Source organism: Athene cunicularia, assembly GCF_003259725.1.
Source record: "Athene cunicularia isolate RWA chromosome Z unlocalized genomic scaffold, athCun1 chrZ_part1, whole genome shotgun sequence".
Lineage (NCBI taxonomy): Eukaryota > Metazoa > Chordata > Aves > Strigiformes > Strigidae > Athene > Athene cunicularia.
Genome location: NW_020799142.1, coordinates 17,277,565 through 17,290,159, shown reverse-complemented (window position 1 = coordinate 17,290,159; position 12,595 = coordinate 17,277,565).

Genomic DNA, 12,595 nt, shown 5'->3' with positions numbered 1-12,595 from the left:
TCGTAAATCTGGAAGAGAAAGAGGGTATTAAATCCATCTCTTTAAAAAATTTCCACCTTACGTGTTGAATCTTCTTTTGATTTAGCCTTAAGGCACAGTTTGCTCTGTACTTGCAGTTATAGGACAATTGTAATATGCACGAATTCATAAAACTGAGGCATTGTAGAACATTATAGTGGATGAACTAATAACTTTCCCCATCATTGCAAATTATGCATGGTCACATGGCTTACAAACTTAGTGGGTTTTGCATTTTGTTAGAGATGACTCCAGATTTCTTTCTGAAAAATATTGATAATACATCAGGATAGTATTAAGATGCAGAAATTGGGTTACACTCAAAATCTTGTTTGTGGGCAAAGAGAAAGCACACTTTGTATATAAGTAAAGCCAAGAATTTGTTGTTAATGTAACTGAAATCCTAAGAATCTGATCCTGAAATCCTAAGAATCTGATCCTGAAATCCTAAAGAGTCTGATCATCATTACTCCAGCTCTAATTGTTACACACATACACACAAAAATTATGCATGTGTGTACCTTCTAATCCTTTTCCTGGTGTTCTGCTTCTTAAAAGAACACAGTTCGGTCTGGGTGTCCAGTGTTAGTTGCTCCACAGTTTGAACCCTAGGTTTACTGCAGCAGAGCCTTAGATATCAAATCTTATAAAAATAATTATTTAATAGTGTGGCAACAGCAGTATTGGCTCAAGATGGGTGCCTCCAGAGACAGACCTCAAACAAAGAAATCCCTGGGTAATTATATCCTTAACAGACTGTTATAAATAAATTTAGACTCACCCATATTTCAAACCGAATTCCAAATTTATTGTTTGAATAGAGACAAGCAAACACTGCTGGGTGTACCAGGAGTCTCCACTCCACCAAGACACACACCCACATAACAAAACCGAGTCTTTTTATAGTGTAATGCTTTTAAAAATTCATGAGGATGGGTGTGAGTAGTTTCCCGGGCTTATAGCGAAGTTTCCTGGGCTTTCCTCAGGTTTCCATCATGGAGGGGAGAATGACTCAGCATAGGGAATGACTCAGCCCAGGTGTTTTCGCAGTCATAACATAGGCTGATCACAGCATAGTCTGAACATACTGCTGTCTGTTTTGGTGACAGAGGCCATCTTTGCTCCTTTCTTTAACAACAGCAACTGGTCTAAACAACAAAAACTATGTACATGACACCTTATTTCCCTGAAACCTGTGGCTCCATAAAAATGTTACAAAACCATTTAAGAGTTCCATACTTTAGAGAGTTGCATTTTATCATTCACAAGGGCATGAATCAGACAAACATATCTCACAAAACTATGCATGCCCCCCTTCATGCAATCTCCATGTACCGGCCACACACCCTTTGGTCCAATGGCAATTTCTGGCCTGAGATCTGACACCTTTTGCCTCCTTACTGTCTTTCTTCACTGTCTTGCACCGTCACAGTGCAGTTGCTGTTGACGCTTGTATCGTCTGCTCTGCACTGGCTCTGGAGGCCTTGTGTAACTTGAGTAGGTAATGGTCATTAAAAGTTCAGTATATATAGGTGAAAAGTTCACAGCTTTCAGCCGAAGGGTTCAACGAATCTAGCTCCTTATGCTAAGTAAGTGAACAGCATACTACATCACACACCATTACAAGTCTAAGCGAATCATTCTATTCAAAATTTACTTATTTAAGCTAAACAACTAATATTTCTTAACAATGCTCACCCATCTACTGCTGCTCTGGGTCCTGAGGTTTGTGGTTTCATTCCTGGATGGTGGTGAGAGGAGGGTGTTATGGATTAATCATAATTTAAAATGAAATCACCGCCTTCAAATTTGTTTCAGTGGTCAGTAAAATTTATTAGCAAGCGAAAATGAGCAAAACAGCGCTGGGTGTGCCGGGGAGGCTTTGCTCCACGAAGACACATACACCTTACATCCCGAAACGGAGTCCTTTTAAAGTGCAGCCTTCAGGAATATTCATGAGGGTGGGGGTGCTCCCTGAGGGGTTTGCAGGTCGTCAACAACTTTTCGCGCTTTTCTTTCGCGGGCTTTTTGTTGCCAGGGAAGGTTCGCCGGCTTTCCACCGTGGGGGAGGAGGGGGATGGCTCAGCACAGGTGTGCAGGTATCCATGGGCCAGACATGTCTAGACATAACAGCATTTGGCCTGAAGACGGCGGCCATTTTAACTCCCTTTTAACAACTGATTTTAGCCATAAAAAACTATATACATAATGCTTTATCTCTTTTTAAACCTTAGGTTACATCTAAAGTGCAAAAACATTTAGAACCATAACACTGACCACAACAAAGTTCAGTTACAATACAATCTGATGTTAACACAATTTCTTTTTATATTTAATTTACTGAATAATATATTTAACCATAACTTGAGATTTGAATAACAAATATCATATAGGTTTTATTACAGAGGGGATGTTACAACAAGTTGTCAGCATCTGGAGTCCTTCTCTGGGAAGAATATGACGTTTATGTCACTGGTTTCTTCCTCACTCTAGGGGATGACACACTTGCGGTTATTTTTGTAAGTTTTTGTAATATACTTTTATATGTTTTTCTGGTGATCTGCAGCTCCATGTTATATTTGAATGTATTATATAAGATACTGTTTATTTTGGATACTATTTTGTTCTCTTTTGGCTCTGGATGGCTTGAGTGGGGCTGGCTGGACAAAATTACCTCAAGACTAGTCAGCAGATGTCTTGTGTAACTTCTGCCCTGCCACCATGGTTTACACTGAATTGTTAGAAGCCTTAGGAAAAAGAAAGAAAAACAAAAGTTGTAGCTCCCTGAAGAATCTTCTGAGTTGAACAAATTAAGTTACATTTACCATGTAGTTTCTTAGTATTCACAAAATTTAATTGTTTGGCTTCTGAAGTAGCAGGAATTAATTTGGAGGTGGTAGATAGTGCCCTACAATGAGCAGAATCAAATGATTCTGTGAGACAGAGAAGCTGGTTCTTATGTTCCTTAGCTGCTTTGCATTCTAAGTTGAGATCAACCTGTGTCCTGTGCTGATGTTCCTAAAAAATGAGCAGCTATAAAGGGTAGGGCGTAACTGACAATGGGGCAAGGTGGAAGTAACTAGAACATTAGTTCAGAGACCACTCTTCAGTAACCTCCATCTGCTGCAGGAATTTGTCTTATTGTTGTCCAAAGCCCCTAATAGACATTCAGATGTTTACTGCAAAATTACAGATTCAGCGTCACTTCCATGCAACTGAAGACATAAAAGTTTTCAAATGGGCACACGGTTTTTTGAACACTTTTTCTGATGAGGAAAGTCTGTTGAACATGGTAGAGTGGTTTCACTACATTTATGGAATGATATATACTTCCTTTATGATTTTCAGTGTTAAGCATTGCTATATTATTTTGCAGCATGAACCGAGTTACAGAGAAGATGTACACTGCACCACCAGCTCAGAAACACAAGCAGAAGTGTCAGAGTACTTGCCGCAATTTTCGGTAGATTCACTGAACTGATACTGATGCGCATGAGCCGTTGGTGCCTGCAAGTTGAGGCCTATAACAATTAGCACTAAGAGAAGCTTGCCCTTATACCTTGTATGGGTCATGTTGTAGCCAACTGTGTATAGCTGGAAGTCTCAAAGGGCAAATATTAAGAAATTCTTTTACCAAACAACGTTTAACTTTGTCTTTAACTTTGTGATTAATATGTACGGAGAAGATATCCTAAACTTGAGAACAGATACATCCTGGCAGAAATGCTCTAACAAGGCAGATAAGAAAGAACAGCCTGGCTGGACAACAGAGTTGGGAAACATCCAAGAAGAAATTGTCTTCAAAAGACTTGTGACCATAAAAGGGAAAAAGGAGTAGGTGGCTAACTCCCCAACCAAACACTGATGACCACCTGAGACCCCTGAACATGCATAGTGTAGTTTTGCAACACCAGCATTATGTAAATATAGTAGATAGACAGAAAGGTGGACACTTCTTGGAAAATATATGAATATTCATGTCTTTAAGGTATATAAAGGATGAACTTTTGTTTCAGTGTGTGCATGTGAGGAGGAATGATCCCCTGTGATGCATCCAGCACTGCAATAAAGAATGCCTGCTTTCTAAAACTCCGAAATGAGTCTTAGAGAGTTCCTCTGAATGAGCAACATTTTGGCACCTGAAGGGTACCCTCTGCCATGTTTCCTGAAGATCCAGGTAGTTTCTGGGATCTTCATGCCAGCATCAGGAACTTTTCCTGAGAAGGAACCACAGATCCCCAGACCAACTTGGGACACTGGTAAGACCCCTGATTTTTTTTTTTCCTTTGAAAGGCATTCTTTAAACTTGTTTGCCTATCCACTTTAGTCACAGGAGATGTCCTGTGCAGTGGATACAGCTTTCTTTGGTTGTCAGGACATTGTATTTGAATGGAGGTCAGGTTCATGGGTACCATTGCCTCCAAAGGGGGAAGCCTGAAGAAGTCCCCATTGAGTTGCATTTTGTGACTTTAGAAACAAATAGCAGAGTCCCCTTTGAATTAATATGCTAAGCTGTGTATTGTAGCTCTGTGTTAGGTTATGGTTTTGTGTTGTATTTTACTATTTTGTTTTGTGTGTTGTTATTGTACTATTTTGTTCATTGTATTATTCTTGTGATAGATTCTGTCCAATCACAGAATGGAGGAATTCTAAAGGCTGGTCATTAGGCTGCATATTGAAACAGTGGAAAGATCTGGGGGGAGAATCATTGACCTGAAAGAAACTGATTGGAGATTGTAATAATTGATGGCACTTACATACTTTAGATGATCAGAAGAAATGGCCTAAGAATGGAAATATAAACTATAATACTGTGTTGCAACTGATGTTGTTTTGTAGATGTGAAGGAAAATGGAATTGAGATGCCATATGTGAATTTATTCTTTGCATTATGGGATAATTATGATGTACATAAGGAATGTGGTTTGATTGGAAGTGAAAGTGATGTACTGGAGAAGTGAAAGGGGGGCTGAATGGAAGGCAAAGGGAAAAAAAGGATAGTGAATTAGGTAGTTCAACACAGAAGAAGGTTTCAGTCTGGTGGTGCTCAGAATGGACAAGCCTCTCTCAGGCAAGCAGTAGAAACGGATAGATCAGTTGAATAAAGGTGCCATTTTTGGTATCAGATTTAATGAATTGGAAGAAGTCTGCTGGGTTCTGCCTGAGGAAAAGAGTGGTACTGGATAAATCTCAGGAGAAGGAAGAGAGGCTAAATACAAGGGATGGTCCAGATTGTTTTATGCCAGCACAAGAGTCAGATTGGAATCTAAATACAGAGGCGGGCAGATTGATGAATAAACAGGATCAGTGTGAGAAACTATGGACTAGGGTATTGTTTATTAAGACTTATGTTAAATGTATGTTAAGCTCAATGTATGTTAAGCACAATGTAAAGGCTAGGCAACAAAAGATATGAAATCGCATATGCAAACAGCTAACAGACACGGCTTGTGTAGGGTAAGATAACCGCAATCGCTTACACAAACTAAACCAGACACCGCTTAGGGTAAGATAACCGCAATCGCTTACACTAACTAAACCAGACACCGCTTGTGCAAGGTAAACGCCAAGGTTTCCAGGAAAAGCCAGAAATAAGAAGAATAACTCCAGATAAGGACATAGGAGCAAGGAGTCAATTATGAGGAAGACTTCTTACTTCAGCCTCAACTACCACCAGGAGGCAGAAAACGACCCCCTAACAACAACTGAAGCATGCGCAGAATACCTCTACTACTTCATGAAACACGGAAGTAAAGATGTATAAAAAGGGGACTGTTTGAACTGCTCAGGACGGCAGTTGGCGGAGCGCAGACTCCCCTGCCGTCCAGCGCTGTCTTTGCTCATATTCTACTTGCTATAATTAATAAAATAATTCAATTGAATTATGATCTATTGCGGTCTCAATTTATAACATCAGCTTTTGACTACTTTGTTCATATGTCACTCAGCATCAGATATAAGAAGAAAGTGACAAAAGTAGAGGGCATGTCTGGAATGTCACTTCTCAGTTAACAGAAAATGCTGCAGTTTTAGCAACTGCATTTGCTTAAGCACAAACCTCCTCTGGGGGAAGAAGTTTCCTGAGAGGATGAAGAACAGGAGGAAATGTGAGAAACAGAATCCCTCTGGAAAGACATCAGCATGTGATCTCAAGGGAAAGGGACACTGGAAAAATGAATGCCCAAAGAGACATTTGGTTAATTGGATACCCCTGTCTGCTCCCATTCTGGAGGAAGACTTACTTATGATTGATATGGAAGACTTGGATTGACGGGGACCGGGAAGTTGAGGAATTAAAACTCCACAGCTGAACCCCTACTTTCAGTTAAGCTGGGGAATGAGACAGTTAAATTGCTAGTTGATATAGGGGCAGTATGTTGGGGGAGGCAGCAGGCCTGCCTAATGCCTGACAGAGAGAAAATAGTTTGACCTTGACCAGTTTGTTATGTACCCCTGAACAGCTGGAAAAGTCCTGAAGGAGTGCTGTGTCATCCTGAGAAAGGAACTGGAGATAAGAAGGAAGAAGAAAAAGGCTGTGTTTGTCAGATACCCGAACAGTGGGGGATTTTAAGAAAAGTAGCCAATAAAGTAGTAGACAAACAGCCCTGTAACCAATAATAATGATGTATGGATAAAAGAATTAAGTATATAAGAGATGGGGGAACAATAAAGATGGCTATTCTGCTGCAAAAGAAGTTGTCATGTCTGTCTCTACCACTACAGCAGCATATTCTCTACTAAATGGTTGTAAAAGACCCATGAGCAAATTCTTTATGTCAGTGATTGGTGCCACAAGGTAGAAAGAAAATCTGCTGTTTTTCTAGCCTTCAAAGTTTGGAATTGGGAACAGGGTGTTAACCCCCCAATTTCTTTATATATACCAGATTGCCCTATGTTGCTAGTAGGACAGGACATATTAAGCAAAATGCATGCATAAATCACTTTTGAAAAAGGGAAAATCCAAATCCGTATTCCTGAAAGTAAAGCTTTGGTTGCCCAAATCTTTATGTTACAGAGGGAAGCTGAGTTGCAGGAGGCAGCAGTAGCAGAAGACGCTATGATTCCTATTGTGTGGGTCAGAGAAGTCCCAGGAAAATCCAAAAGAGCAGAACCAGTAAGAACTGACCTTAAACCAAGATCCTGCCTGTTAAGAATTAAACAGTATCCTCTAAAGCTAGAAGCCAGAACTGGGTTGGTGCCAATAATTAAGAAATTGTTAAAGTACAAGTTATCAGTAGAATATGAGTCAAAGTACAACACCTCCATTTTGCTGGTTAAAAAGGCCAATGGTAACAATTATCAGTTGGTCCAGGACCTGAGAGCAATAAATCAGATAACCCAGGATATTCATCCTGTTGTAGCAAATCCACATACATTGTTAACAACCCTCACTGAAGAACAGGGTTGGTTGGTTCACAATCTTAGACTTGAAAGATGCCTTTTTCTGCATTCTCCTTGATACTGAAAGTCAGGAGCTCTTTTGCTTTTGAGTGCAAAATCCAGAAACAGGGGGAGAAATACAATATGCTTTCGGGGCAGGCAGTGGGTCTGCTGAATGCCTGACAGAACCGATGGAGTTCGACCTTGACCAGATTGTCCTGTACCCTTGAGAGGCCTATGTGCAGGAAGGCATACCACACAAGAACAAAGAACCGAGTAAGCTAGGACAGGGAACATTTGCTGCAAGAGATATGAAACTGCTGACCACAGACAAGAAACCATGTGAATTATGTTCAGAAGTAAAACTAAGAAAGCTATCCAATCATGTACCATTGCTATGAGTTTAGCCAATTGTGTTAGAGCTTGCAGTAGCTGTAAAAGATATATAAAGTATGTAGAGAACAGTGAAGTGCTTCTTTTGCCTCTGACTTGATTACTGATTTGCTTAACCATCTCTGCCGCGACAATTGGTGACCACGATGTCATACAAGTGGAACATAGGGGATTTTATGTGAGCTGCAGGGCAAGGGGCAGCAGAGATGGAGACCGGTGAAGCTGAGAGCAGAGGGGATTCTGCCTGGTCCTGACCTGACGTTTTGACACCTGGATACAAGGTGAGCCACCGGGAAAAACAACTTCTTAAGACATAATATGGTGCAGCAACTAACTAAAGAGGTGGAGATGATTTTGTCTGCCTGGAAAGCCCTTCTAAAAAGAAAAGGGGTTAAAATCATGGAACAAAGCCTGAAAAAGATGTTGATATGGAGTAAGATGCAAGGCTTTGAAGCTAATGTAACTACAGTATTTAGTGTGACTGTGTGGCAGAGAATAGTCAAAAAGCTATGACTATGAAGTTTCAAAAGGACAAAAGGAAGCGTGTGAGCTAGCAAATACATGGTGCTTGCTAACCGAGACGCTGAAGGAGTGGAAAAAGGAATATGACATTGAAGGAAAGACAGAATCCGCTCCTGCCTCTAGTTCATCTGGTCCTGGGCTCAGTTATGGTGACCCCACACTGTCTGCAGTGGCAGGACGAAAACCATTGACAGGAAAAAGCAGGGGATGTTCTCGTCCACCTCCACCACCCCCAGTGCCAATACAGGAACACCCTGGAGGGGCTTTTCCCTCGCAGGATTCTGATATACCACGTGTAGCACCATCAGCTCCTCCAGAGGAGCCAGCAGTATGTAGTGAGTCTGACAGTGACTCTGAGGGCAGTGAACCTGACACTAAAGGACTTATTGACAGTTTGCGACCATTGAATCTGGCTGATAGACAGAACAAAAAGTTACGCCATGGATGCTCCATCCAACCACTGTGACTGTTCTTCCCAGGTCCCCGGAGCAGTTTTGGGAGGGTATTTGTAAATATGCAGCTGAGAGTGGTAACAGGGAGTTAGTAGAATGAATCACTCCTGGCTCTTCCCTCCCGTTTCCCTCTCGTTCAGACCAGCCACAAACACAGGCTTTCCCTGTTTTTAAAGCTGCTCCTGGCACTAATCAGCATGATGACCATAACCCAATTAGTTGGAAAGTCATGCAAGATCTCCAGAACAAAGCACAGAAATGTGGAGTAAATTCACCAGAGGTGATGCAACTGATCTGTATAATTAGCACAGACTTGCTATGTCCTTATGATATCACCTGTCTGGCACAAGTATTATTCCAGCCTGTTCAACTGCAGGTATTTTTCATAATTGGAGGCAGCTGGCCATAACCACTGCAATGACTAACCAGTGTCTGCCACAAACTGACCCTAGATTAGGTGTAGGTGAAGATGTGTTAATGGGAGAGGGTCCTTTTAGCAATCCACAGTTGCAAGCAACTTGGCCACAAATTATACTTGAGCAAACGCAGAGAGTGAGACTAGAAGCCTTGAAAAAAACCATGGAAATGGCCACCCCTAAACAAAAATATATCACCATTCATCAGGGACCTAGAGAGCCATTTTTACAGTTCATTGAGAAAATTTCTGCAGCCTTACAAAAACAGGTGTAAGATGAAACTTTACGAGAAATGATGTGTAAACAATTAGCAAAAGATAATGCTAATGAGGACTGTCAAAAGATCATTCAAACTCTCCCTGGAGATCTGTTGGTGCCAGAGATGATAACTGCGTGCTCAAAAGTCGGCATTGTAGAGCATAAGATGGCAGCATTAGCTACTGCCATGAGACAAATGCAAAGAAATGCCATGCATGTGGAAAAGAGGGACATTTTAAGGCATTCTGCCCAAATAAAACTGCTGAGAAACGATCTCTGCCACCCATAATTTGTAGTCGATGTGGCAAGCCCAGCCATTATGCCAAACTATGTCGATCAAAGTTTCATGTATATGGGCATGCGATGCCGGGAAACTGGAGGAAGAGGGTGAGAGGGCGCACTCCGACAGCACATACCCTGACACCACAACCCCTCTCTGTGAACGCTTGTTGGCAGCCACAGCAGGCTCCACAGGGCTGGACGTATCCACTGCTGACACAGTCACAATAACTACTAAAGAGGTTATTAAAGTGCCACTTGAGGCTGTTGGGCCATAGGGCAGAGACTAAGTGCATTGTTAATTGGAAGATCCAGCACGTTAAATGGACTCATAGTACGTGTCGGAGTTATTGATGCAGATTTATTTGTGCAATGGTTTCAACTCCCTTTCTACCAGTAACAATACCAAAAGGTACTCACATTGCTCAACTTGTCCTATTTTTGAGTTGTGTTTCAAAAGCAGAACAGCGCCTATGTAGAGACAGCGGCTTCGGATCTACAGGACCACCTCAGGTCTGCTGGTCACAGAATTTGTCATCGTCCCGACTGCACATGGTGTGTACACTATCAAACCGTGAGCAATCGCCGACCACAGTAAGGCTTGCTGGGCTCCTGGAAACTGGGGCTGATGTGACTATAATTGCCGATTACCCATGGCCACCAACGTGGCCAATGGAAGACGTGGAAGCGGGGTACTAGGGCTGGGAGGGTACACATGAGCAAGAATGGCAACCACACCAATTCTTGTTAGCAATCCTGAAGGCCAACAAGCAGCTGTTAAACCATATGTGATGGCTTCCCCCCTCAATCTATGGGGGAGGAATTGCTTGTCGCAATGGGGGGTAAAGATTACTACAGATTTTTAACAGGGCCGTTGTTCTGCAGGGTGTTAAACGGCCCACACTGGAATTAACCTGGTTAACAACTGACCCCATGTGGGTAGATTAGTGGCCCCTGCCAATTGAAAAGTTAAAGGCCCTGCAAGAATTGGTACGAGAACTGTTGGTTGCTGGTCACACTGAACCCTCTCAGAGCCCCTGGAACACTCCTGTATTTGTAATCAAAAAGAAATCAGGTAAATCGAGGTTTCTACATGATGTGTGGCAAGTTAATGCTGTTATGGCCACGATGAGGGCTCTGCAACCAGGTATGCCCCCACCTGCCATGATCCCCCACAATTGGGAAATAATAGTTATAGACTTGAAAGACTGTTTCTTTACAATACCGTTAGCTTCTCAGGACAAAGAAAAATTTGCATTTTCTGTGCCTTCTGTTAATCATGCAGAACCTGCACAAAGATACCACTGGAAGGTGTTGCCGCAGGGCATGAAAAATTCTCTGACAATATGCCAATGGTTCGTGGCACAAGCATTGTCACCTGTACGGGAAAAATTTCCCACCAGTTATTGTTATCATTATATGGATGACATTTTGTTAGCATTAAACAGCAAGGAGCAGTTGAGTGACATGGAAAATTTGACTAGAGACTCATTGCAACAATATGGATTAATTATTGCCCCTGAAAAAGATAGAACCCTGGAAATATTTGGGGATGACAGTTACGAACAAGCAGGTTATGCCCCAACCTGTGAAACTTGACCTCGAGGTTAAAACACTCAATGATGTACAGAAATTAATGGGATCCTTGAATTGGATCAGACCTTATCTCGAACTGACCAATTGACAGCTGCAACTGTTGCTGGAATTGTTAAGGAATTTCAATGATCCAACAGAACCCAGAACATTAAATAAGGAAGCATTAAGTGCAATTAATATTGTGGAGCAATCCATACACAATAAGTTTGTTTCTCTAATAGGTCTGTCTCAATTGGTGCAATTCTTTGTACTAATTGACAAAACTGTGCCATTTGGTGCCTTGGTGCAGTGGAATCCTGAGTGGAGTGACCCCTTACACATTTTAGAATGGATGTTTTTATCATTCAGACCATGGAAAACTGCTTCTGGATTATTTGAGTTAATTGCTGATGGGATCATAAAAGCTAGAAAACGCTGTTTGGAGTTAACAGGGCGTGATCCAGCTACAATTGTTTTACCTGTTCAGAACTGGTATTTTGAGTGGTGCCTTGCAAACCAGTATGAGTTACAAGTGGCCTTAGCGGACTTTCAGGGACAAGTGTCTTATCATCTTCCATCACACCCGCTATTGAAATTCACTCAAGAAATACCATTTGGTCAGAAACACTTGAGCCAGCTAGAACCTGTTAAAGGTCTTACTGTATTCACAGACAGATCAGGAAAAACTGGTAAAGCAGCAGTGGTGTGGTATGAAAATAATGTCTGGAATAACAAAGTTGTTTACCAGAAAGGTTCTCCACAAATCGTTGAACTGTGTGCAATGACTCTTGTTTTTTTCTACCTTTCCTACTCCTATAAATATTGTAACTGATTCGGCTTATGTGGCTAACAGTTTCTCAACTGTTAGTAGTCTTAACTTTGTCGGACAATCAAATGTTATTTGAGGTTTTGTGTTGGAGAATGGCTTGCAGAGAACAAGGCCATAGCTCCCTGCAGAAGCTGATTGCAGCCATCTGAGGTAAACAAAGGAAAAAACCCAGGGTACAGTTATGCTAACAAAGGACTGTTATGTTAACAAAGAGAGAAACTGAGGTACACAACGGCTTTGAGTGTGATGGTAAACAACCTTGGGAAAGAAGGCAGACCAGAAGAAGGAAGATGTGACATGCCTGAAGTGCTGCGGGGGGCTGGGATATTATAATGTAGCCTTTTACATGTATCCAATAGATTTGTGAGTAGTATGCATGATTATTGTAGAGTGCTTATATAAGGTGTGATTTCTTTCAATAAAGTTGAAGCTTGCTGTATCATTCACATTGAATCGGCTGCTTGCTTCCTCCG